Source organism: Bubalus kerabau, chromosome 2 (assembly GCF_029407905.1).
Source record: "Bubalus kerabau isolate K-KA32 ecotype Philippines breed swamp buffalo chromosome 2, PCC_UOA_SB_1v2, whole genome shotgun sequence".
NCBI classification, from domain to species: Eukaryota; Metazoa; Chordata; class Mammalia; order Artiodactyla; family Bovidae; genus Bubalus; species Bubalus kerabau.
The window spans coordinates 100,535,285-100,561,534 of record NC_073625.1 but is presented as its reverse complement, the minus strand read 5'-3'; the positions used below and the strand labels follow the sequence as shown (position 1 = coordinate 100,561,534).

The 26,250-nt window shown below is 40.6% G+C and overlaps 1 long non-coding RNA gene across 2 annotated transcripts; it reads right to left on the bottom strand.

Annotated features, from left to right (window-relative positions):
* LOC129644827 (uncharacterized) lies at window positions 1–26,250 on the bottom strand. 2 transcript variants are annotated; one of them, XR_008711005.1, is made up of 3 exons: window positions 26,176–26,250; window positions 10,812–10,935; window positions 1–207 (listed from the first exon to the last, which is right to left on the bottom strand). It is a non-coding gene; the product is annotated as an uncharacterized LOC129644827 (long non-coding RNA). The 2 variants fall into 2 exon arrangements; XR_008711006.1 differs by lacking the exon at window positions 26,176–26,250 and adding an exon at window positions 19,886–19,954.

The following is a 26,250-nucleotide window of genomic DNA, read 5'->3' as shown; positions in this document are numbered from 1 at the left end:
CAGAAGTAATACATACAGAAAGATGTAGGCATCATAATTGTACAGCCTGAAGAATTATCACAAAATGAACATAATAATGTAGCAACCACCAAAATCAAGAAATAAAATGTTGGTAATTCCCTGACTCAGCACTTTAACTGCAGTGGCCCAGGCCTGGGTTCAATCCCTGGTTGGGGAATTAAAATCCCACAAGCTGTGTGGTGCAACCTGAAAACAAAAAAAAGAAATAAATAAAATACTAGCATCTAATGGCCTCCTTTTGCCCTTACAGTCTATTACTTCTTTTATCTGTCCCAAAGTTGCCCACTACCCAACCTCTAACAATTTGTGATCTACATGAATCCAAGATTGATTTACATGAATTCATGTTATCTTATTGTGCCAACTAATGGTGGAGCTGGGATTCAAATTGAACTCTATATACAAAGCCTATGTTTTCAGAATGTTCCTAATTGTTGCTTCCATTCCCTACTGACATAATAAAAAGAAAACAGCTATTTCTTCAAATTACAGAGGTTCCCACACTGCACCTTGACAGGAAAAAAAAAAAAATGCCTTCCACATATTTAAGCAAAGTATATGAATGAAGATAGACTTAAATCTAATTGTTTATTAAACAATGAAGCTACTAAATCTTACATCTTTGGATTGATATAAGAACAATATATAGGTGTGTGTATGTGTGTGTGTATGCAAATACATATATATGTATATTATGGTCATAGAAACCCATATCTGTAAGAAAATAAAATATATTTTCTAAGTTTGACACAAATTCATTTGGCAGTAAGAGCTGCCTGAAACCTCTATGAGCCTAAATATAGTCTTTGTTTATTATGCAAATATATTGTATTATGTTAACATAATAAATAAATATATTTTGCTGGTGAAATGTTAAAGTGTTTGAATAAGTTGTGTGATCCCAGACCTCCTAGGTGTGTCATGCATGTAACGTAGCATATATAACAAATCTGCAATATAGTAAACACGTGTGGGTTTTGATGTTTTTAAAAAGAAAAATCCTGAAAGAAATTAAGGACTGTTGACCTGTTAAAGCAAAGAAAAGTCATGCAAACAATGCTCTCTTCCACTAAAAAATGACTAAAAAATAAAAATATGGTATTGGGAAATAATAGCCATACTAAATGGAAAATCCGTGAGATTTCATAGTATAATAAGCTGCCCTCTTTCATCATTTCTCCCTACCAAAGTAAACAGAAATGTCTTCTAAATCATTTTTAAGACTTTGTACACATTTGATCATTTCTAAATCCAAATGCATCTTACAATTAATATGCATGTTTAGTATGTAAGAAAAACAGCTATGTATAAATCAGGGATGAACATTACAGTCACGTATATTGAAGCAAATAAGTTATGTCGTGTCATACCTGAAGCATTCACCTGTTTCTACTAGTGAAGCATGATTCAATAAAATTACAGAATATCCATAGCCACTCTATAACTCTGTCGGAGACAGTTATAGAATTCCAAATGATGTGCTGGTGTCTAAGGTTATGAGAACTGACTTATACAAACCTAGTCAGAAATCCTTTCACAGTAGCTAAATTACTTTTGGGAGCAACACCTCAAGTTAGCAGACAAGAAAATATGTTTATTCATTAAGTACTCTGTTATATCATTGAGCTATAAATATTTAAAAAGTTAAGTTAGATTGTGGAAATACCACAATAAAGAGCACCTAATTCATAATCATTACTTATTGATTGTAAACAGGAAATTTTATATATATTTGTATATATGTTTATATGTAACATTATTATGTGTGTTTAAAAGGAAGATATCACAAGGAACACATCATTCTGCAACTTGCTTTTTTACATTGCTACATAGTATCCCAAGGGTGCCTATCCCACAGACATTTCCCACAATGATGAATATTTTGGTTTCTCATTTCTTGGCTGTTTTAAATGTGAGTCAGACCATCTCTAAAGGGCACATTAACAATTGGTATATCCTGGTTGCCTACAAATCACAGAATAGACACCTGGCTTTGAGAAGGAAACTTACTTTTCCCTGAGCATCATTTTATACTGTTTGAATTTTCTGTATGTGAAGATAACAATTACAATGTTTATTTTTTTAAAAGCTCTAAATACAATATTAGTATCATGTAGTCATTAAAACTGAAAAACACAAAAAGTAAACCTGCAATGAACTTCCCTTCTTCAGTATATTTTTTGGTTAAAATCTACCGGACAGTGTGTTAGAGTTGTATATATCTTGCCTCATTTTGCCTCATTTAGCCTTTGTAGAAACCTTACAGTTCAGTTCAGTTCAGTCACTCAGCCGTGTCCGACTCTTTGTGACCCCATGAATTGCAGCACTCCAGGCCTCCCTGTCCATCACCAACTCCCAGAGTTTACCCAAATTTATGTCCATCGAGTCAGTGAAGCCATCCAGCCATCTCACCCTCTGTTGCCCCCTTCTCCTGCCCCCAATCCCTCCAAGCATCAGGGTCATTTCCAATGCATCAACTCTTTGCATGAGGTGGCCAAAGTACTGGAGTTTCAGGTTCAGCATCATTTCTTCCAATGAACACCCAGGACTGATCTCCTTTAGGATGGATTGGTTGGATCATCTTGCAATCCAAGGGACTCTCAAGAGTCTTCTCCAACACCACAGTTCAAAAGCATCAATTCTTCAGTGCTCAGCTTTCTTCACAGTCCAACTCTCACATCCATACATGACCACAGGAAAAACCATAGCCTTGACTAGATGGACCTTTGTTGGCAAAGTAATGTCTCTGCTTTTGAATATGCTATCTAGGTTGGTCATAACTTTCTTTCCCAGGAGTAAGCATCTTTTAATTTCATGGCTGCAATCACCATCTGCAGTGATTTTAGAGCCCCCAAAAATAAACTCTGACACTGTTTCTACTGTTTCCCCATCTATTTCTCATGAAGTGATGGGACCAGATGCCATGATCTAAGTTTTTTTAATGCTGAGCTTTAAGCCAACTTCTTCACTCTCCTCTTTCACTTTCATCAAGAGGCTTTTGAGTTCCTCTTCACTTTCTGCCATAAGGATGGTGTCATGTGTATATCTGAAGTTATTGTTATTTCTCCCGGCAATCTTGATTCCAGCTTGTTTTCTTCTTCCAGCCCAGCATTTCTCATGATGTAATATGCATATAAGTTAAATAAGCAGGGTGTCAATATACAGCCTTGACGAACTCCTTTTCCTATTTGGAACCAGTCTGTTATTCCATGTCCAGTTCTAACTGTTGCTTCCTGACCTGCATACAAATTTCTCAAGAGGCAGGTCAGGTGGTCTGATATTCCTATCTCTTGATGAATTTTCCACAGTTTATTGTGATCCACACAGTCAAGGCTTTGGCATAGTCAATAAAGCAGAAATAGATGTTTTTTTCTGGAATTGTCTTATTTTTTCCATGATCCAGCAGATGTTGGCAATTTGATCTCTGGTTCCTCTGCCTTTTCTAAAACCAGCTTGAACATCTGGAAGTTCATGGTTCACGTATTGCTGAAGCCTGGCTTGGAGAATTTTGAGCATTACTTTACTAGCATGTGAGATGAGTGCAGTTGTGCGGTAGTTTGAGCATTCTTTGGCATTGCCTTTCTTTGGGATTGGAATGAAAACTGACCTTTTCCAGTCCTGTGGCCATTGCTGAGTTTTCCAAATTTGCTGGCATATTGAGTGCAGCACTTTCACAGCATCATCTTTCAGGATTTGAAATAGCTCAACTGGAATGCCATCACCTCCACTAGCTTTGTTTGTAGTGATGCTTTCTAAGGCCCACTTGACTTCACATTCCAGGATGTCTGGCTCTAGGTCAGTGATCACACCATCATGATTATCTGGGTCGTGAAGCTCTTTTTGTACAGTTCTTCTGTGTATTCTTGCCACCTCTTCTTAACATCTTCTGCTTCTGTTAGGTCCATACCATTTCTGTCCTTTATGGAGCCCATCTTTGCATGAAATGTTCCCTTGGTATCTCTAATTTTCTTGGAGAGATCTCCAGTCTTTCCCTTTCTGTTGTTTTCCTCTATTTCTTTGCATTGATCGCTGAGGAAGGCTTTTTTATCTCTTCTTGCTATTCTTTGGAACTCTGCATTCAGATGCTTATATCTTTCCTTTCCTCCCCACGTGAACAACCCCACGTCTGAGGTCAGGGGTGGCAAATGAGATGAACAACCCCATGTCCGAGGAGCGGCGGCTGTGTGGGCGCAGGAGGGCTGAGAGGAGCTACTCCACGTTCAAGGTCAGGAGGGGTGACCTCATACAAGGTAATGAGCAGCTTACCTTGCTGCTTACAAAGCTGCACTTTACTGGAGCAGCCATGAAGAGATACCCCAGGTCCAAGGTAAGAGAAACCCAAGTAAGACAGTAGGTGTTGCAAGAGGGCATCAGAGGGTAGACACACTGAAACCATAATCACAGAAAACTAGCCAATCTGATTACACAGACCACAGCCTTGTCTAACTCAATGAAACTAAACCATGCCATGTTCACCAAGATACCGGGGTCACCCAAGATGGATGGGTCATGGTGGAGAGGTCTGACAGAGTGTGGTCCACTGGAGAAGGGAATGACAAACCACTTCAGTATTCTTGCCTTGAGAACCCCATGAAAAGTATGAAAAGGCAAAATGATAGAATACTGAAAGAGGAACTCCCCAGGTCAGTAGGTGCCCAATATGCTACAGGAGATCAGTTGAGAAATAACTCCAGAAAGAATGAAGGGATGGAGCCAAAGTAAGAACAATACCCAGTTGTGGATGTGATTGGTGATAGAAGCAAGGTCCAATGCGGTAAAGAGCAATATTGCATAGGAACCTGGAATGTTAGGTCCATGAATTAAGGCAAATTGGAAGTGGTCAAACAGGAGATGGCAAGAGTGAACGTCGACATTCTAGGAATCAGCGAACTAAAATGGACTGGAATGGGTGAATTTAACTCAGATGGCCATTATATCTACTACTGCAGGCAGAAATCCCTTAGAAGAAATGCAGTAGCCATCATAGTCAACAAAAGAGTCCAAAATGCAGTACTTGGATACAGCTCAAAAACAACAGATTGATCTCTGTTCGTTTCCAAGGCAAACAATTCAGTATCAGGGTAATCCAAGTCTATGCCCTGACCAGTAATGCTGAAGAAGCTGAAGTTGAACAGTTCTATGAATACCTACAAGACCTTTTAGAAATAACACCCCAAAAAGATGTCCTTTTCATTATAGGGGACTGAAATGCAAAAGTAGGAAGTCAAGAAACACCCAGAGTAACAGGCAAATTTGGCCTTGGACTACAGAATGAAGCAGGGCAAAGACTAATAGAGTTTTGCCAAGAGAACGCACCAGTCATAACAAACACCCTCTTCCAACAACACAAGAGAAGACTCTACACATGGGCATCACCAGATGGTCAACACCAAAATCAGATTGATTATATTCTTTGCAGCCAAAGACGGAAAAGCTCTACACAGTCAGCAAAAACAAGACCAGGAGTTGACTGTGGCTCAGATCATGAACTCCTTATTGCCAAATTCAGACTGAAATTGAAGAAAGTAGGGAAAACCACTAGGCCATTCAGGTACGACTTAAATCAAATCCCTTATGATTATACAGTGGAAGTGAGAAATAGATTTAAGGGACTAGATCTGATAGACAGAGTGCCTGATGAACTATGGACAGAGGTTCATGACATTGTACAGGAGACAGGGATCAAGACCGTCCCCATGGAAAAGAAATGCAAAAAAGGAAAATGGCTGTCTGAAATCTTACAAGACGGGTATTATTGTCCTCACTTTACAGATAAGGAAATAGAGTTTAAACAAGTTAATCTTCTTGGGTCACAGAGAGAGAAAAAGAGTGACAAAACCAAGATATAAACCAAATTTTTCTACTTCAAGAAACACTCTCAGCCACTGAGCTGGACATTAGCTGCTTCTCTTCAGAGACTTCTCCTAAACTCCACCACCTTTGACTTTGCTACAACTTCGGGAATCATTTATAGGAGACTAGAGAACTAGATTTTCTCATGTTCTCAGATCCCCTCTCTTTATATACTTTCCCCTCTTGGTTAATTCTTACCGAACCTTCAGTGATCAACTCGAGCTTCACCTCCCTAAACTTCAGACTGAAAAGAATGTGTTTTACCTGCTGTTTTCCCATCCTGTGCTATCAATGTGTTCAAAAAGCTGTTAAACCGCCTAAGTATCTCTCAGCCAACAAATCCTCAGGAAATCTAAATAGCCCTCAGACTAGCCGCAGTGCTAGTAATATTTAGCATACATTATGCCCTCAATCACAATATGCTGCATTCAAGCCAAGGACAAATACAGACAAAGAACTTAAGGATGTTAGAACTAATTCAGGATTTCCAATCCTGGCTGCATAATAGTAACTTAAGGAGCTTTTAAAATAGGTTATCTAGCCTTGTCCAAGAACTAATCAGAGTGGCTATGGGTGGAACTACACATTTTATATTATTTAGAAGGCTTTCCAGGTGGTGCCAAGTTTGAGAATTCTATTCTACATGTCTCACTTCATGAAATATGGAGATTGAGACCTAAAGACATTAAATTACTGGTCAAATTTACACTGACAGAGGTGAAGATAGGACTTGAACCCTAGTTTCTTGACTTATAGCTGCTTTACTCGATCACTCAAAACTATTTGTTAAGTGTCTTTTATGTGAAAAGCATTTTGCTAGGCCCTGTAGATACAGTGGTGGGCAAACTAGAGCTTGCATTGTAATAGGAAAGATAGGATTAAACACATGCCCATATAATTAATTGCTTAACCCTGGGTGGGAAGATCCCCTAGAGAAGGAAATGGCAATCCACTCCAGTATTCTTTCCTGGAGAATCCCATGGACAGAAGAGCCTGGTGGGCTACAGTCCATGAGGTCACAAAGAGTCGAACACGGCTGAAGCAATTTAGCAGCAGATTGTATTAAGAGAATCTGGTGGTATATACCCAAATAACTGGGGGACATGTTTTAGTCTGGGGGGAGTTGAGGGTTGTCGCATAAATCTTAACTGAGTTAAGAGTACACATACAGAAATAATTAGACTTGTATTTTTCAACATGAAATTCTTGGGCCCATAGGTCCTCTGGAAGACTTTGTTTAATTTCCTATTTTCATTTTGTTGACAACCTTAAAGATTAATAGAAACATTTTCCAGGAGTTCCCTGGTGGTGAAGTGTTAGGATGTGGTGCTTTCACTACTGTGGTTAGTGTTCATTCCCTGGTGGGGAAACTAAGATCCCATTAGCCATGTGGAATGGCAAAAAAGAAAAGCGAAACATTTTCTGCATTTTTAAAAAATGATTGAGTTCTGCCCAAAGCTTCAAAACCCATTTGAACATGTGGTTTTTGATTGAGTTGGCCACAAGTAGTACTACTCTAATTTTCTCAGGCTTATATAAAAAGAGCAGACCAACTTAATGTGTCTATACTGCATTCCTGCCAAATGAAGATCAAATGCCTACCACAAACACTACAAGAGTAAAGGTTTCATGGTAGTTCACATACCACAGGGCAGTGGTGGGTGAAGTGGGTCATGGCACAGCACCTGAGCATCAGTCAATCTGAACTCAAAAAAACCTGGACCATGGGAATCAGATGCTGGTGCTGTGCAAATAGGATTTCAACAATCATCATCTACCCCACTAAGTTAGTAATGTGAATTGTTATTTGAAAAAGAATGTAACAACTCTGTAAAAATAAGCTCAGACTAAATACCCTAAATAACTCTGCTGCTGCTAAGTCGCTTCAGTCGTGTCTGACTCTGTGCGACCCCATGGACCACAGCCCATCAGGCTCCCCCCTCATACATATATATTGGGAAGGTGAACTGCAAGGCTGAGACAATGGGTAGGAGGGAGAATTATTTTTTAATACTCTTATTTATTTAGTTTTCAGTTTTGGCTGTGCTGAGTCTTTGTTGCTGCACGAGATTTCCTCTGGTTGCTGAGAGCAAGGGTTACTCTCTAGTTGAAGTGCACCGACTTCTCAGTGCAGTGGCTCTTCTCGTTGAGGAGTTCAGGTTCTAGGCGCTGGGCTTCAGTGTTGCAGCAGGTGGGCTCAGTAGTTATGGCTCGGAGGCTCTAGAGCACAGGCTCAATAGTTGTGGCGTTCAGGTTTAATTGCTCCTCAGCACATGGCCCAGATCAGGGATTGAACCTGTATCTCTTGAATTGGCAGGCAGATTCTTTACTGCTGAGCCACCAGGGAAGCCCAAGAATTATTTTTGATTACATATCCTTTTGTGTGTTTTTAGAAATTATTAATATCTTTCTTTTTAGTTTTTATTTTAGATGTGATGTTCTATATGACATAAAGAGTTACAGTTGTGTGTGTGTGTGCGTGCTGAGTGGTATCTAACTCTTTGTGACTCATGGACTGTACCCCGCCAGGCTCCTCTGTCTATAGGATTTTCCAGGCAAGAACTCTGGAATGGGTTGCCATTTCCTTCTCCAGGGGGTCCTCTCGAACCAGGGATTGAACCCGTGTCTCTTGCCTCCCCTGCAATAGCAGGTGGATTTTTTACCACTGAGCCACCTGGGAAACCCTTCCCTTATAGCTCAGTTGGTAAACAATCCACCTGCAATGTGGAGACCTAGGTTGGATCCCTGGGTTGGGAAGATCCCCTGGAGAAGGGAAAGGCTACCCACTCCAGTATTCTGGTCTGGAGAGTTTCATGGACTGTAGTCTATGGGGTCACAAAGAGTCAGACACGACTGAGTGACTTTCACTGGGAAGCCCAGTTTATCTAATTTTAAGTGTGCACTATTTTATATTGTAATACTGATAGCTGGACACCAGAAGACATAGGTTTTTTTCCCTTGAAGTGACTTGTTACTTTACTCACAAGGAAAGGAGGGAGTGTGCGTGCATGTTGGGGGGTCAGTGAGAAGCAGCAGCCCCCCGTGGAGCTGAGCAGGCTCACAGAAGAGGAAGTTCCCACAGAACTCCTAGGCAGCCACGAGCAAGGCTGACGCAGAACCAGCAGGGGGCAGGCCAGGCAGACCAGTCCCTGAAGTAGGTCAGCGGTAAGGAATTTAGTCTTTCCTCTAAGAATAATGAGAGGCCCTTGCTCTTTCCACCATATTAAATATTTTTACAAATTTTTTTTTGTTGCAGGCATTTGAAATTCTAAAACCACATTAGTTTAAATACTATTTCCTTCTCTCCAAATTCATCCAAAATATTAAAATTTGCAATGGAATTCAAGTGAGCAAAGAATGATATTATTTGAAGAGAGTAAAAAAAACTGACAGGTTTATAGATTAATATGTATAGACCCACTCTTTCCAATACAGTAGCTACCAGCCCCATGCAGCTTACGGGTTACTTGAACGGGGGCTAGTCCCAGCTGAGGTATTCTGTAAGCATGAAATGCACATCAAATGTCAAATAATTAATACCAAAAAAGACTATAGATTATCATATTAAAATATGTTTACATTGATCCCATGTTGAAATATTGTTTTGGAGATATTAGGGTAAAGGAAATACATTACTAAAACCTTTCCATTTGTTTCTTTTTATTTTTTATTTTTATTTTTTTAATTTTATTTTATTTTTAAACTTTACATAATTGTATTAGTTTTGCCAAATATCAAAATGAATCCGCCACAGGTATACATGTGTTCCCCATCCTGAACCCTCCTCCCTCCTCCCTCCCCATACCACCCTCTGGGTCATCCCAGTGCACTAGCCCCAAGCATCCAGTATCGTGCGTCGAACCTGGATTGGCAACTCATTTCATACATGATATTTTACATGTTTCAATGCCATTCTCCCAAATCTTCCCACCCTCTCCCTCTCCCACAGAGTCCATAAGACTGTTCTATACATCAGTGTCTCTTTTGTTTCTTTTTATTTTTTTTAATCTTGCTACTAGAAAATTAAAATTATCTATGTGGATCACTTCATATTTCTATTTGAGCAACAATGACATACTTCCTACTAGAATACACATAATAATTTTTCAAAATTGTAAAATTCACAGTGTGTGTCTGGTACCCTTGTGCTTCCACATGTGTTAATGCATTTAATTCTCATATGAATCTGATAAGTTAGGCACTGTTATTACCCCATTTTGCAGATTATTATTCAGTTTATTAACTGAAGCACAGATGCTGCACAGAACATTTTTGTAAGCGTACAGAAGAAACTGACAACAGTGGGGGTCTCCTGGGGAGGAATTAGGGGTTAAGATGTGAAAATAAATTTCTAGGCCTGAGATGGCACCATTCCTGCCCCAGGTTAGCAAACCAAAACTTAGGTAATATTTGTGTACTGTAAATGCTCTGCTTTACCAGAAATAAATGCAATCAGCCAACCCCCAAACACCAAACCAACTCTTATTTACCTACTTCCTTGCTCCTTATTCTTTTCCTATAAAAGCTTCCTACCTTTTACCCAACTTTGCCATTCTCTGGACCCTTAGGAACACAGCCTGGATGCTTTCTGTAGTGTCAAAGTGTTTACATCACCTAAATTGTCTTTAACCATTGTTAACTAAAGTCAGGGATGAAAAGGAGATTATTTCTCATTGTGTATCCCTTTGTACAGACTGAATTTATTACAATGTGAATATGTCATCTGTTAACCACTTTGGTATAACTATGAAAATAATAGAGACAAATTGCAAAACCACAGTGTTAGGAGCACCAACTCAAGTACATTAAGTACAATTGAGCACTTACTCAATTAAAAGTAATTGAGAGAAGACCAACTAGAAATAAAAGCAATAAAAAACCATTAAAAAATGTGAACCTTCCAATCTAATCACAGACATGTCTTTCTTGTTTATTACCTGTAATTTGCCAAAGTGACTGTGTCCTGAGTATCCAGTTTGTCAAAGAGCCAAAGCTTGCACACCAAGGAGCGAGGCTCAGCAATCATTTCCCAGGACTACGGTTCTCACTGAGACAAAAGGCCTGAAAAATACAAATGCATATCGCTTCAGTTTATGCCTGCAGTCTTTTATTTAAAAAATAAGCTATGTACTGTTCTTCCTTAATGCAAATGTGAATTTAACTTCTTTTTCCTAAAAACATGAATTAGAAGTCCCATGAGCCAAGGTTAGGCTCATGATGGTGCTGTTTCAACCACACTTCTACTGTATTATCACCGTTATCAGTGAAACTCAGATTAAGATCTCTTCAATAACTGCTGTAGTTACTGAAAATTCCTGCCCCCACCCCCATATCCCTACCCTTTGTTTGCACTTCGTGTGTATATTCCTCTGTGTGGTAGGCTCATTTTGGGGGGCTGGGAGTGTAACAGTGGTGACCCAGACAGACAGCAGCTTTTTCTCTCACGGCTACTATTCTTGAAGAGGTGGAGAGAAAAGCAGGTATGAAGACCTTGAAAGGAGAGGTCAGATGTGGGAAGAGCTGTAAAAGTAACTGCGCCCTAGAGCAGCTGGAGCCGGCTGAGTCAGGACAGTGGGGAGAGTCCAGGGACTGAATCCTTGCCACCGCATTAAATATTTGTAAGCCAGAGTCACACGTTTAGAATTTACTCTAAATTTAATGGGATTTTCAAGATTTCTATTTTAAAAGGTCTGGCACTCAAATACTGAGCACTGGTTTAATGATGGACCATCAAGTCACGGCACAGAATCAGCCAGTATCCCCCTCCCAGTGTGGGTAACTCCCCAGGACTGGGCTGGAAATGCCCTACTCCTGTCAGGCCCTGCCCTAGACTGGATCCTGCCTGCTTGCTAAGTCGCTCAGTCATGTCCGACTGCTTGCGACCGAATGGACTGTAGCCCACCAGGCTCCTCTGTCCAAGGGATTCTCCAGGCAAGAATACTGGAGTGGGTTGCCATGCCCTCCTCCAGGGGATCTTCCCAATCCCAGGACTGAAGCCATGTCTCCTGTCTCCTGCATTGGCAGGCGGGTTCTTTACCTCTAGCAGCACTTGGAAAGCATTTTCATAAGCTCCCCAGACTCCCTTGGCTTCCTTGGTAGCTCAGCTGGTAAAGAATCTGCCTGTAATGCAGGAGACCTGGGTTCTATCCTTGGATTGGGAAGATCCCCTGGAGAAAGGAATGTCTACCCACTCCAGTATTCTGGCCTGGAGAATTACATGGTCTGTATGGCCCATGGGGTCACAAAAAGTCAGACACAACTGAGTGACTTTCACTTCCAGGGGATTCATGAGCAGATTAAAGCTGGAGTAGTGCTTTGTAAGCTAGGGATCTCAGCTTTGACTGTATTCTGGAATCACCTGGTAGGGATATAAGAAACTGTTGGCAGCCTCTTTCCAGAGAGGCTGTTGTAATTGGTGTGAGCTGCAACCAGGGCATTGAGAATTTTGGAAACCACTCATCTTTCCAAGGTTGAAAATTACTGCCCAGAAGTCGCAGTGAATGACCAGCAGCTGTTTTTCATGCTCAGCTGATTTCCTCCACTCCTTTTTTCTTTTATTTTTCCTCCTAGCAGTCCCTGGGGCTCCCCTTGTTTCTCTGTGTTTGGTCATCAGCAAAAGTACTTCTCTCCCTGGGGATTTTCAACTGCCCACGCTGAGGAGAGCAGTCTGGCTAACCCCAAGACAGACACACTGGCTTTTAATGTTAAGAATCAATTGGTTTCTCTACTAAGGCCACAGGCTGTCAAATAAAACAACCCTGAACAAGATACAAAACTCAAAATGTTCCTACAAATGTGATCCTTAGACCAAAGTGCCAGTAGGAACCCTCAGGCTCTAAGTCATGTCTGACTCTTTGCAACCCTATGGACTGTAGTGCACCAGGCTCCTCTGTCCATGGGATTTTCCAGGCAAGAATACTGGAGTGGGTCGCCATGCCCTCCTCCAAGGGATCTTCTCAACCCAGGGATCGAACCCATGTCTCCTGCATCTTCAGGCATTCTTTACCACTGAGCCAGCAGGGAAGCCCATATTCATTGTACTGTTGTTCAGTTGCTCAGCAGTGTCCAACTCTTTGCACACCAAGGACTGCACCATGCCACACTTCCTTGTCTTTCACCATCTTCTGGAGTTTGCTCAAACTCATGTCCATTGAGTCCTAACGCCATCCATCTCATCCTCTGTCTTCCTCTTCTCCTCCTGCTTTCAGTCTTTCCCAGCATCAGGGTCTTTTTCAATGAGTCGGTTTTTTGCAACAGGTGGCCAAAATACTGGAGCTTCAGCTTCAGCATCAGTCCTTCCAATGAATTTTCATGCTTGATTTCCTTTACGATTGCCTGGTTTTATCTCCTTGCAGTCCAAAGGACCCTCAAGAGTCTTCTCCAACACCACAGTTCAAAAGCATCAATTCTTCATCGCTCAGCCTTCTTTATGGTCCAGCTCTCACACCTGTACATGCCTACTGCAAAAACCATAGCTTTGACTAGACAGACCTTTGTTAGCAAAGTAATATCTCTGCTTTTTAATACATTGTCTAGGTTTGTCATAGCTTTTCTCCCAGGGAGCAAGCATCTTTTAATTTCATCGATGCAGTCACTGTCCGCAGAGACTTTTGGAGCCCAAGAAAAGAAAATCTGTCACTGTTTCCCATGTTTCCCTATCTAATTTCTATGAAGTGATGTGATCAGATGCCATGATCTTAGTTTTTTTAATATTGAGTTTTAAAACAGCTTTTTCACTCTCCCCTTTCACTTTCATCAAGAGGCTCTTTAGTTCCTCTTTGCTTTCTGCCATAAGGATGATGTCATCTGCATATCTGAGGTTATTGGTATTTTTCCTGGCAGTTTTGATTTCAGGTTATGATTCATCCAGCCCAGCATTTCACATGATGTACTCTGCATATAAGCTAAATAAGCAGATTGACAAAATACAGCCTTGATGTACTCCTTTCCCAATTTTGAACCAGTCCATTTTTCCATGCCAGGTTCTATCTGTTGCTTCATTGTACATTGTGTATAAGGGACTTGAGCAGTCAAGGATTTTGATACCTGCAGGGTCTCCTGAAACCAACTCTCCCTCCCCTCCTGTAACTGAGTATCTCTGAGGAGTTGGTTCTTCCCAAATCCCACCCAGCACAGGAATGAGCCCCCCAGGCATTTTTGGCCACCCCTTGCTGTCATTTCCGGTTGACTTCTGGAGCCAACAAGTAGGATCCCATAATCCCTGCTGCTGCTAAGGTCTACAACATCATTCCCTTCTTTAATAAAATGGTTTCTTTTCACATTAGACTTCTCATACAGGAGCAAAATGAGTTGTAAGGAAAAGAGAAAACGGACACTCTGATTTTTCATACAATGGTTTAGCCTCAGGGCTTCAATATAGGGCTTCAAAAGGTTTAGCTTAAATCACCTTTATAAAGGACCATTACATAAGAGGAAACTGCCAAGAAAGCATCTCATTCTCTTTAGGTTTTCTAAACTTTCAGCCTCAACAAGTAGTTATTATTCAAATGTACTACTTGACAACTTGTTAGCAAAAGCATTGAAACTACCAGTGATGAATCAGAGTAGAAGGACAACTTTATGAAAATGCAAACTTCACTCAAAACAAATCTGAAATAATTAATTAGAAAGGGAATGGAAATGTTAGACACCTTTTCCTTACTAATGATGATTATGAATATTTACTGACCAATACTGTTACCTGAAAAAGTGAGTTCACCTCTTGGTAGATGTCAAAAAACACAGTAAAAGACACAATCAAGTCAAAAATCAGGTCTTATTACTTACAGCAAGTAAGGGGACTACTGGGGAATCTTTCCCAAAACAATGTTTCCCCAACAGCAAAATTGGGGAAATTTTAAGCTAAGGGTGCATGAATATTCATGAAGGGACTTCAGCAGAAGAGAATTCAGCATAGAATTGGGCAAAGGTTGCAAGGTCCAACCTTTAGTTGATTGAACTCTTGAGAATCAGAAAAGGTCAACATCAACATTTCTTAGGTTTAGACCTGTGCGAGGTCTCAGGTTGCAGTTACCACCCTTCACCTGCTGAACACCAAAGAATTGATGCTTTTGAACTGTGATGTTGGAGAAGACTCTTGAGAGTCCCTTGGAATGCAAGATCAAATCAGTCAATCCTAGAGGAAATCAACCCTACATATTCACTGGAAGGACTGATGCTGAAGCTGAAGCTCTGATGAAAAAAGCTGACTCATTGGAAAAGACTCTGATGATGGGAAAAATTGAAGGCAGGAGGAGAAAGGGACTAGAGAGAATGAGATGGTTGGATGGTATCAATGAGTTGAGCAAGCTCAAGGAGATGGTAAAGGACAGGAAAGCCTGGTGTGCTGCAGTCCATGGGTTGCAACTGAGTGTGTCTGACTCAGCAAGAGCAACACCTCAGTGGAGGCGTTAGGTCCTGCAGAACTCAAAGGTACATATCAGATTGTTATGTATATCCCGTAAAGAGGAACTAGGACTCTCTTTTATTGCTAAACTATTATTTATTGATTGCTTTTCCTTTATTGGCTTTCCTGGTGGCTCATAGGTAAAGAATCCGTCTGCCAAGAAAGAGATTCGTGTTCGATCCCTGGGTCAGGAAGTTCTCCTGGAGGAGGAAATGGTAACCCACCCAGTATTCTTGCCTGGGCAATTCCATGGACAGAGGAGCCTGGCAGGCTATAGTGCATGGAGTCGCAGAGCCATGAGTAAACAAACTTTTCTTTTGTTTCTTCATCCACTTAAGGTCCTTAGTTTTTGAGACCTGTTCCAGGGAAAGCGCTATGGCCAGGCTTAGATCACAAAATTACTTAGGCCAAGAATGATTTCTCTCATGTCAAGAAAGCCATTCCTGGTTCTCTTTTTCTGGGGACCCCCTACTCTATCCCCTTATAATACTTGCAAGGAACTAAAATATACTTTATGCAATATTTTTGCAGTGTTTTTTCAGGACTGCTTTAAAATGAGAAGGCAGTTGTTATAAGTCATTGCCTTTGTAATAGTGATGTTATAGTCTGCCTTCTTCCTAATGCTCCATCAGTGAAAAAATATTCTACTCTTTGAGTCCATTTGGATGGTGTTCTTATGTTGACTTTGAGTCTAGGCCAAAAATAATTGGAATTAATTCAGGAATTAAGTTTACTTATTCTGTAACATCTGGGCCTTTGTCAACTAGCCTTGCTTATTCTTGCAGTCACATTGCAATCATCAGCACCACTCTTGGAAGCTTTGAATTTAATTGCTCTCAGAACTAGTTTTTATACTATTAGTACTGCCATTTGAAGCATATGTAACACAATCAGCGACTTCTTTCAGTTCAGTTCAGGCTCTCAGAAGTGTCCGACTCTTTGCAACTCCATGGACTGCAGCACGCCAGGCTTCCCTGTCCATCACCAACTCCCAGAGCTTGCTCAAACTCATGTCCATCAAGTCAGTGATGCCATCCAACCATCTCAGCCTCTGTCATCCCCTTCTCCTCCTACCTTCAATATTTCCCAGCATCAGGGTCCTTTCCAATGAGCCAGTTCTTTGAATCAGGTGGCCAAAGTATTGGAGCTTCAGCCTCAGCATCAGTCCTTCCAATGACTTCATTACATGTGCATTATATTTTCCATGTTTTGTCCCTCATCAAGATGATTTTGGCCCTTGGGGCCTTAGCACGAGCTCTGTCCTCTGTCTAGAATGTTCTTGCCTCTCAGGTCTTCGTATAACTGGCTGCTTTTATTTAATTCTCAGTTATATGTGACCTCCTCAGAGAGCCTTTGCCTGACTACTCAATCTAAAGTAGTCCCCAGACACTTTATCACATCACCATATGCTATTCTTCCCTGTGCTAGGCACAATCTTAAATGGTTTTGGCTTATTTGTTGGTCTCTCCTTTCCCTAAAATCTGTATGGATCACAACAAACTGTGGAAAATTCTTAAAGAGATGGGAATACCAGACCACCTTACCTGCTTCCTGAGAAATCTGTATGCAGGTCAAGGAACAACAGTCAGAACTGGACATGGAACAACAGACTGGTTCCAAATGGGAAAAGGAATATGTCAGGCTGTATATTGTTGCTGCTGCTGCTAAGCTGCTTCAGTCGTGTCCGACTCTGTGAGACCCCATAGATGGTAGCCCACCAGGCTCCCCTGTCCCTCAGATTCTCCAGGCAAGAACACTGGAGTGGGTTGCCATTTCCTTCTCTAGTGAATGAAAGTGAAAAGTGAAAGTGAAGTTGCTCAGTCATGTCCAACTCTTCAAGACCCCATGGACTGCAGCTTACCAGGCTTCTCTGTCCATAGGATTTTCCAGGCAAGAGTACTGGAGTAGGGTGCCATTGCCTTCTTCTGTATATTGTTACCCTGCTTATTTAACTTATAGGCAGAGTTGCTGCTGCTAAGTCGCTTCAGTTGTGTCCGACTCTCTGCGACCCCATAGACGGCAGCCCACCAGGCTCCCCTGTCCCTGGGATCCTCCAGGCAAGAACACTGGAGTGGGTTGCCATTTCCTTCTCCAATGCATGAAAGTGAAAAGTCAAAGTGAAGTTGAGTACATCATGCGAAATGCTGGGCTGGATGAAGCACAAGCTGAAATCAAGATTGCGGGGAGAAATATCAATAACCTCAGATACACAAGCTGACACCACCCTTACAGCAGAAAGGGAAGAAGAACTAAAGAATGTCTTGATGAAAGTGAAAGAGTAGAGCAAAAAATTGGCTTAAAACTAAACATTCAGAAAACTAAGATCATGGTATCTGGTCCCATCATTTCATGGCAAATAGATGGGGAAAGATTAGAAACAGTGGCAGACTTTATTTTGGGGGGCTCCAAAATCACTGCAGATGGTAACGGCAGCCATGAAATTAAAAGACACTTGTTCCTTGGAAGAAAAACTATGACCAACCTAGACAGCATATTAAACAGCAGAGACATTACTTTGCCAACAAAGTTCCACCTAGTCAAAGCTATGGTTTTTCTAATAGTCATGTATGTATGTGAGAGTTGAACTATAAACAAAGCTGAATGCCAAATAATTAATGCTTTTGAACTGTGGTGTTGGAGAAGACTCTTGAGAGTCCCTTGGACTGCAAGGAGATCCAACCAGTCAAGCCTAAAGGAAATCAGTCCTGAATATTCATTAGAAGGACTGATGCTGAGGCTGAAGCTCCAGTATTTTGGTCACCTGATATGGAGAACTGACTCATTGGAAAAGACCCTGATGCTGGGAAAGATTGAAGATAGGAGGAGAAGGGGACAAGAGGATGAAATGGTTGGATGGCATCACCGACTCAATGGACATGAATTTGAGCAAGCTCTGGGCGTTGGTGAAGGACAGGGAAGCCTGGCGTTCTGCAGTCCATGTGGCTGCAAAGAGTTGGACACGACTGAGCGACTGAACTTAAATGAACTTCCCTAAAATGAAGCTTCCTGTGCTTTGGGTCCATGTCTGTCTTCTTCTTCTTCTTTTTTTAAATTTATTCGGCTGCCCCAAGTCTTAATTGCAGCACGCAGGGTCTTTGATCTTTGTTACAGCATGTGAGTTCTAGTTCCCTGACCAGGGATCAAATCCAAGTCCCGTGCGTGCACCAGGAGCACAATCTTAGCCATTGGACCCCCAGGGAGATCTCCTTGTCTCTCTTTTCACAGCTTTATCCCCAGCCCCTAGAATTTGTTTCAGACACTGTGAGTGCTCAGTAAATACTGCTGACTATCTTTCAGCAAAATGGTATGGATTTGCTGGCAATGGCACCCCACTCCAGTACTCTTGCCTGGAAAATCCCATGGACTAAGGAGCCTGGTAGGCTGCAGTCCATGGGGTCGCAAAGAGTCGGACACAACTGAATGACTTCGCTTTCACTTTTGACTTTCATGCATTGGAGAAGGAAATGGCAACCCACTCCAGTGTTCTTGCCTGGAGAATCCCAGGGACGGGGGAGCCTGGTGGGCTGCCGTCTATGGGGTCGCACAGAGTCCGACATGACTGAAGCGACTTAGCAGCAGCAGCAGCAGCAGCAGCAGCATCCAGTTATGGTAATTGGAATGAAACATTAGGAATATTTACTTTTAATGCATCGGAAAGACAACAAAGTTTTCTCTATAGTATTGCTCTTTAGAAGACCTAAAAATTACAGTTCTTCAATAATGAAACATTGAATTATAGAAGTAGATTTGCAAACCTGAGGAATTTTCTTCCCTCAAAGTCAGAGGATAACAAAAAGAGATTGGATCTTTGATGCTGCTTTAATTTCTGTCACTGTGACTAAAACTCAAATTGGATTCACTGTCTCAGAAAGATATCCTGGGCCATAGTGATATAAAATATAGAGAGAATCAAGAAGAGAAATCTCGGCAAGAAAGGCATTTTAATATTATTGATAACTCACAGAGCATCTCATAAGTAGACTTACCTCAAAGAAAAGTTGTATTGCAGCTGTGGGTCTGTAACTCATTACCAATGTATATTTTGTTCCCCCTCCCCCCCAAAAAAGTTTATATATGCTTTGCCTTGTAAGCACTGCTGATAATCTGATAAACCATAGCAATTTCAGGAGGAAGACAAATTTGCTGTATTTTATACTGTAAGCCACTACCAGAGTTACTACACCATTTAGATTTTCTATAACTACCTTCTTCTCATATTTCTTACTGTTTTAATTCTAGCTGTGTATTCCACATATATTTAAAGGAGAATTTCTTCTTTAACTGTATCTCTGTTTTTCACACATAACATGACTTATATGGGGCTGTTACATTCCCAAGAAAGAAAAAGAAATCATCTGCTACTTGGACTTTGTTTAGCTTGTTAGGTGCTTAACTTGACTCTAATTACCAGATGTTATCCAGTTGGCAAAACAGTGTTTTCTTACCCATCTGTGTGTGCTCATCTCTCCACTTAATTCTCCAGCTGTATTGCTCTCTGCCTCCTTGTATAAATAACGGTATTGAAATATTTCCCAAGAAACATGCCACTTTTTCTTAGCTCTTACTTCCTTATCCACAAAGCACTTGAGAGTCCTCTGCACTCACCTCCCAGTACCCTCTGGATTCCCTCTCATGGTACCAAAAGCATCGAAGGTACAGTACTGTCGCCCCATCTGTAAGCGGAAGAGAGTTCTGAAGCTGATTAAATCAGCTGGGGTTGTAGCCTACTTCTGAATTCAGCTAGGCTTCATGAAGAGCTTCAGCAAAGATGTTTACCTTTCCTGAAGAATGCACATAGATCATTTCTGCAAACTAGGGGCAACTCATGCTGTACCAGCATCAGTGAATGATGAAAGTATGTTTAAAATTGTTTTCCCAAGCCCCAAAGCCCATTGAAATAGTTTAATATCATTAACAAATATTATATATCTAAATAATCTACTAAGCTTATAAATCAACTATACCAGTAGAGCTCATCACTTTAAAATTCATTATTTAGACAATATCCTTCATGTTAGTTAATATCTGCTCTACAAATGCTCAAACTGAGAAGAAAGTAACCCCTGATTCACCAGAAGAATAGGGAGGAAAAACAATTATTTATATAATAATAGTAATAACATGTTAATTGAATGGTTACTATGTATCAAACCCTGTGAAGAGAGATTTACATCCATTACCTTTTTTTCTTTTTTTGGTCACCCTGCAGAGCTTGTGAGATTTTAGTTCCATGACCAGGGATTGAACCTGGGTCCTTGGCAATGATAGTATGGACTCCTAACCACTGGACTACTAGAGAATTCCCTACATTCTTTTTAAATCTCATATGGATCCTAAGATTGGTAATATTATTACTGCCATTTAACAAAAAAGGAACCTGACAATTACTTTGCCCAAGGCCACATGGCAGATGGATAAGCCATGCAGGCAAGATTCTAAACAGAATATAAAAAAAAAAAAAAATTACTTTGAATTTTTGAAATTTCATAAATTAGGGCTAAGAGAGGAAAAGCTATGGATGCTGGATTTCTCTTTCCATTTTTATTTTGACAGTTTTTAAATGAACACAAATTAGTTGTTGTTGCCTTTTAGTTACTAAATTATGTCAAACTCTTATGACCCCACAGACTATAGCCTGCCAGGGCTCCTCTGTTCATGGGATTTTCCAGGCAAGAATATTTCCTTCTCCAGGGGATCTTCTCAACCCAGGGATCAAACCTGAGGTAGAGAGAACATGAACATGCATTTCTGTAAGCCAAATATATCTTACCAAATGTCACTTTCCTTCATCTATCCTTTTTTCCTCTTTGTAACCCTATTTTAAAACAGACCCAGGGACTTCCCTGGTGGTCCAGTGGCTAAGACTCCATGCTACCAATGCAGAGGGGCCCAGGTTGGATCCCTGGTCAAGGAGTTAGATCCCACATGCCACAACTAAGACCAGTACAGCCAAATAGATAAGTACTGTAAATAAACAAATCGATAAATAAGCAGATCCTAGGTATCATATTATTTTGTATCAACATATTTTAGCATGCATCCCTTTAAAATGTGGCCATTTTCTTACTCAACATTCAGAAAACGAAGATCATGGCATCCAGTCCCATCACTTCATGGCAAAGCATGGGGAAACAATGGAAACAGTGACAGACTTTATTTTCTTGGGCTTCCAAATCACTGCAGATGGTGACTGCAGCCATGAAATTAAGACACTTGCTCCTTGGAAGAAAAGCTATGACCAACCTAGATAGCATATCAAAAAGCAGAGACATTACTTTGCTGACAAAGGTCCGCTAGTCAAAGCTATGGTTTTTCCAGTAGTCATGTATGGATGTGAAAGTTGGACCATAAAGAAGGCTGAGGGCCAAGGAATTGATGCTTTTGGACTGTGGTGTTGGAGAAGACTCTTGAGAGTCCCTTGGACTGCAAGGAGATCCAACGAGTCAATCCTAAAGGAAATCAGTCCTGAATATTCATCAGAAGGACTGATGCTGAAGCTGAAACTCCAGTACTCTGGCCACCTGATGTGAAGAAATGACTCATCTGAAAAGACCCTGATGCTGGGAAAGATTGAAGACGGGAGGAGAAGGGGATGACAGGAGACAAGATGGTTGGATGGCATCAGTGACTCAATGGACAGGAGTATGAGCAAGCTCCAGGAGTTGGTGAAGGACAGGGGAGCCTGGTGTGCTGTAGTCCATGGGATCGCAAAGACTTGGATAGGACTGAGCAACTGAACAACAACAATTTTCTTTCTGATTTAAATGTCATATCAACCAAACAAAATTAAGAATAATCTTTGCTGTTCACTAACACCCAGGCTGGTGGTAAAGAATCCCACTTCCCAGGGCAGTGGTAAAGAATCTACCTGCCAGTGCAGGGGACACAGGTTCAATCCCTGGGCTGGGAAGATTCCACATGCTGCAGAGCAAGTAAGCCTTTGAGCCACAGCTACTGAAGCCTGCACCCTCTAGGGCCTGCAAGCCATGACTAATGAGCTTGCATGCTGCAACTACTGAAGTCTATGCACCTCGAGTCTGTGCTCTACAATAAAAGAAGCCACTGCAATGAGAAGCCCATGCACTACAGCTGGAGAGCAGCCCCCACTCTCCACAACTAGAGAAAGTCCTCACATAGCCACAAAGACTCAGGGCAATCAAATAAATAAATAAAAATAAATAAATTATTTTAAAAATTCCTTCTTGCATTTAGCATGTTCAAAACAAAATCCACATAAGATCCACATGGCACATTTGCTGATTATGACTCTCAAGTCTCTCTGAATCAAGTAGACTACTCCAACTTTCCCCTGTGTCTTTGTTATATGCCATATTCTGGATGTGTCTGTTTCATTCCCTGTGTAATCACTTAATTTGTTTCTTTCCCACACGGTTTTTGTAAATGAAAGTGTGCCCCAGAACCTTGATTAGATTCAAGTTCACTGTTTGGGGCAATAATACTTAGTGCGTGGGTTAAGCACCACAATGTCTGATTGTTTCTCTATATTTCTGTAGGTAGATCAGTATATTTGTGCAGTAACTACTGAATCCCTCCATTGTAAAGATCCATCAGCCTTTCGCCTCCTGGTTTCATCCATTGATGTTGCTTGAATTATTACATTAGGAGCTGCAAAACACTGACTTTCCAATTCTATCATTCCTTCCATTTTCTTTACCTATAACTTCTACAAAGGAGAACTTTCTGATACTTACTGGGACTATTTCTTAACTTTGTCAAGCAATCAAATCACAGTCTTAACACTGTAGGAGGAAAGTATAATTCTTTTTATCTAATTGTCAAATTTAAGATAAAAGGCTGATATTTTAGCAAGTTCTAATGCTGTCCCATAAGTTGAAGGGGATGAGGTTGGTGGGGACTGAGAGAGAGGCTCTCTTTCCCTCCCATTTGTTCCATTATGAATTTATCCTTCTCTATTAATAACTATACATTGATATCATTGATTTCAGAAGTGTCTAGTGTTCCACTGTTTGCCTAGATTAATGGTTCTCAAAATGTGTTCCCTGGACCAGCATCATCAGCATTCCTTGGAAACTTATTAGAAATGCGAATACTTCAGCTTCACTCCAAACCTACTGAATCAGAAACTCTGCGGGTGAGGTCCAGAAAGATATGTTTTAACAAACCCTCGGGGTGGTTCTGATACCCACCAAAGTTTGAGAGTCAGTGGGCTAAATCATATTTAAATTAACCACTCATTTATTGTTGCTATTATAACCTGCTTTACTTTAGAATGACAAGCTTGTTTTATATCCTTTTCTGGTGAGGCCATAATTATGTAATGGCTTTTTTTGATGGTGGGGAGGAGGTGTGGGGACTTGGCTGTTTTGTTATTGCCTACGATTTCAATGTGCTCATCTCAGGCTTTGGCAAATATTGTTTTAGTTCTTTTTTTTTTTTTCTTGTATGACTTTAAAGTAGAAACAGTATTCATATGCATCATAAAAACAAGTATCCAATTTTCATGTTAGAGAATATAATATATTTATTTCTCAAACAGACAATGATAAGGGTGAAGGAAGTTCGAGTTCATTTGTAACTGCTGCTTTGTTTGGCTGTGGCTGGAAAAAAAATTGCTTCCCAAAGCAAGCTCAGTTCTTTAAAAAACATGTACATTTAAAGTCTGTTTTTTAACCAATATATTACTTGAGATAATCATCAAATCCAACAGATACTATGTATCAGAATCCCTGAGAAAGACACTTGCTTTAAAACATTAAATACTACCATTGTAACTTTGCTGAATCTTATGGACAACTATCAAGATGCCATTAAATTAAAGGAAAGTAAATGTGGATCTTACAACTAGTAAAGCCTTAATGTTAATTTTTACTAAGGCTGAAACATTCTCCCTAAGAAATAGAAGGTTGTTGAAAAGATTTTTAGGTATGATAGATTTTATTATGCATTTTTTGAAGTAAGAGAAAATCTTTCAAAAAAAATCATGCAGTATAAGATAAATATGGAGTATCATATTGCACTGTAAAGCAAGAAGGCTAGCAAAGATTAACTGGGCATGCCAACTTGAGCCATCAAAGAATGGTACATCCCCCATGGATGGAATACTTTGCACTCCAGGACTTGCTGTTTGTATTTTTATCCCCATGCTTAATGCAGTTCCTGGTACCTATTACCTATTTAAGAATTAAGAAAAGGAAACTCAAAATTTTATCAGACTACTAGAAGGGCATTAAAAATAAATATACTTATATCTTCTATCCTGTTTTCCCTATGCTCATTGCCATGATACCCTCCCCTCAGCTCATACCACCACCACTATCACCAACATGACTTACTAACCAAGGACCTGACTAGTCACACGTACTATACATCAATACTAACTGGAGAGCAATTTGAGTCAATGTCGGGATTCCTGTGGCCAGACACCCAAACATAGTCTCAGTAGCAATGAGAAGGACTAAACCAAGCCCTGGAAAATTTGTTTACTCATCCATTCAGTCATTTATTCATTACTTAGCCAATATTTGTGTGCAAGGCTCTTAGACAAAGGTTGACAATACAAAGTTAAATAATGCAGAGTCCTTTTAATCTACGAAATCCTAATCTAGCAAATCATTATACTATAGAATAAAAGTCCTGCCAGATCTGCAAAAGGCAAAGAGGAAAGAATTAAATGGGGTGAAGCAATTTGTCAGATAATTAACTAGGACATTTTTATCAAGCTGGTTTTACTTTGGACCACTAAATGGATTCCAAAATTTTCACTTTTATTTAACATAGAAAGATACATTATGATTCTATGCTCTATGCTGTCCATGGAATCTTAACCAAAGCCTGACAAATACTTGATTACATACCTTTGGATTTATCATATGTCAGGTGGGTCATGGCAGGAAATAACACCTATCAATGGTTGCTAAGTGCTACAATCTACTTATTTATTTATTTGGCTGCACTTGGTCTTAGTTGAAGCACATGGGATCCAATTCCCCAAGCAGGGATTGAACCCAGGCCCCTTGCATTGAGATTGAGGAGTCTTAGCCACTGAACTACGAGGGAAGTCCCTGTGCTTCAATCTTTAAAGTCCATGACACATCTCCCTTTTATGCTCTCTTTGGTTCAAACATGGTGTTAATCATACCACCATTTTCCTGGTACCATATTTAAACCTCACTTTTATATTTTCCAGGCAAGGATACTGGAGTGGGTTGCCATTTCCTTCTCCATAAATAATTTTAGTGCCCCAATATTCCACAATATTCAATCTCCCAATATTTTTGTAACTAATTTCAATCCCCCAATAATTTCCAAAATCACTGCAGATGGTGATTGCAGCCATGAAATTAAAAGACGCTTCCTCCTTGGAAGGAAAGTTATGACCAACCTAGATAGCATATTCAAAAGCAGAGACATTACTTTGTTAACAAAGGTCTGTCTAGTCAAGGCTATGGTTTTTCCAGTGGTCATGTATGGATGTGAGAGTTGGACTGTGAAGAAAGCTGAGCACCAAAGAATTGATGCTTTTGAACTGTGGTGTTGGAGAAGACTCTTGAGAGCCCCTTGGACTGCAAGGAGATCCAACCAGTCCATTCTAAAGGAAATCAGTCCTGGGTGTTCATTGGAAGGGCTGACGCTAAAGGTGAAACTCCAATACTTTGGCCACCTCATGCGAAGAGCTGACTCATTGGAAAAGACTCTGATGCTGGGAGGGATTGGGGGCAGGAGGAGAAGGGAACAACAGAGGATGAGATGGCTGGATGGCATCACCAACTCGATGGACATGAGTTTGAGTGAACTCCAGGAGTTGGTGATGGACAGGGAGGCCTGGAGTGCTGCAATTCATGGGGTCACAAAGAATTGGACACGACTGAGCGACTGAATTGAACTGAACTGAATAGGTTCCCATGGGATTTTACCTCATCATGTATCACATAATCTTCCTTGTCTCTCCAGTTCCACCAACAACCATTTCATTCTGGTCTTCATGGTCC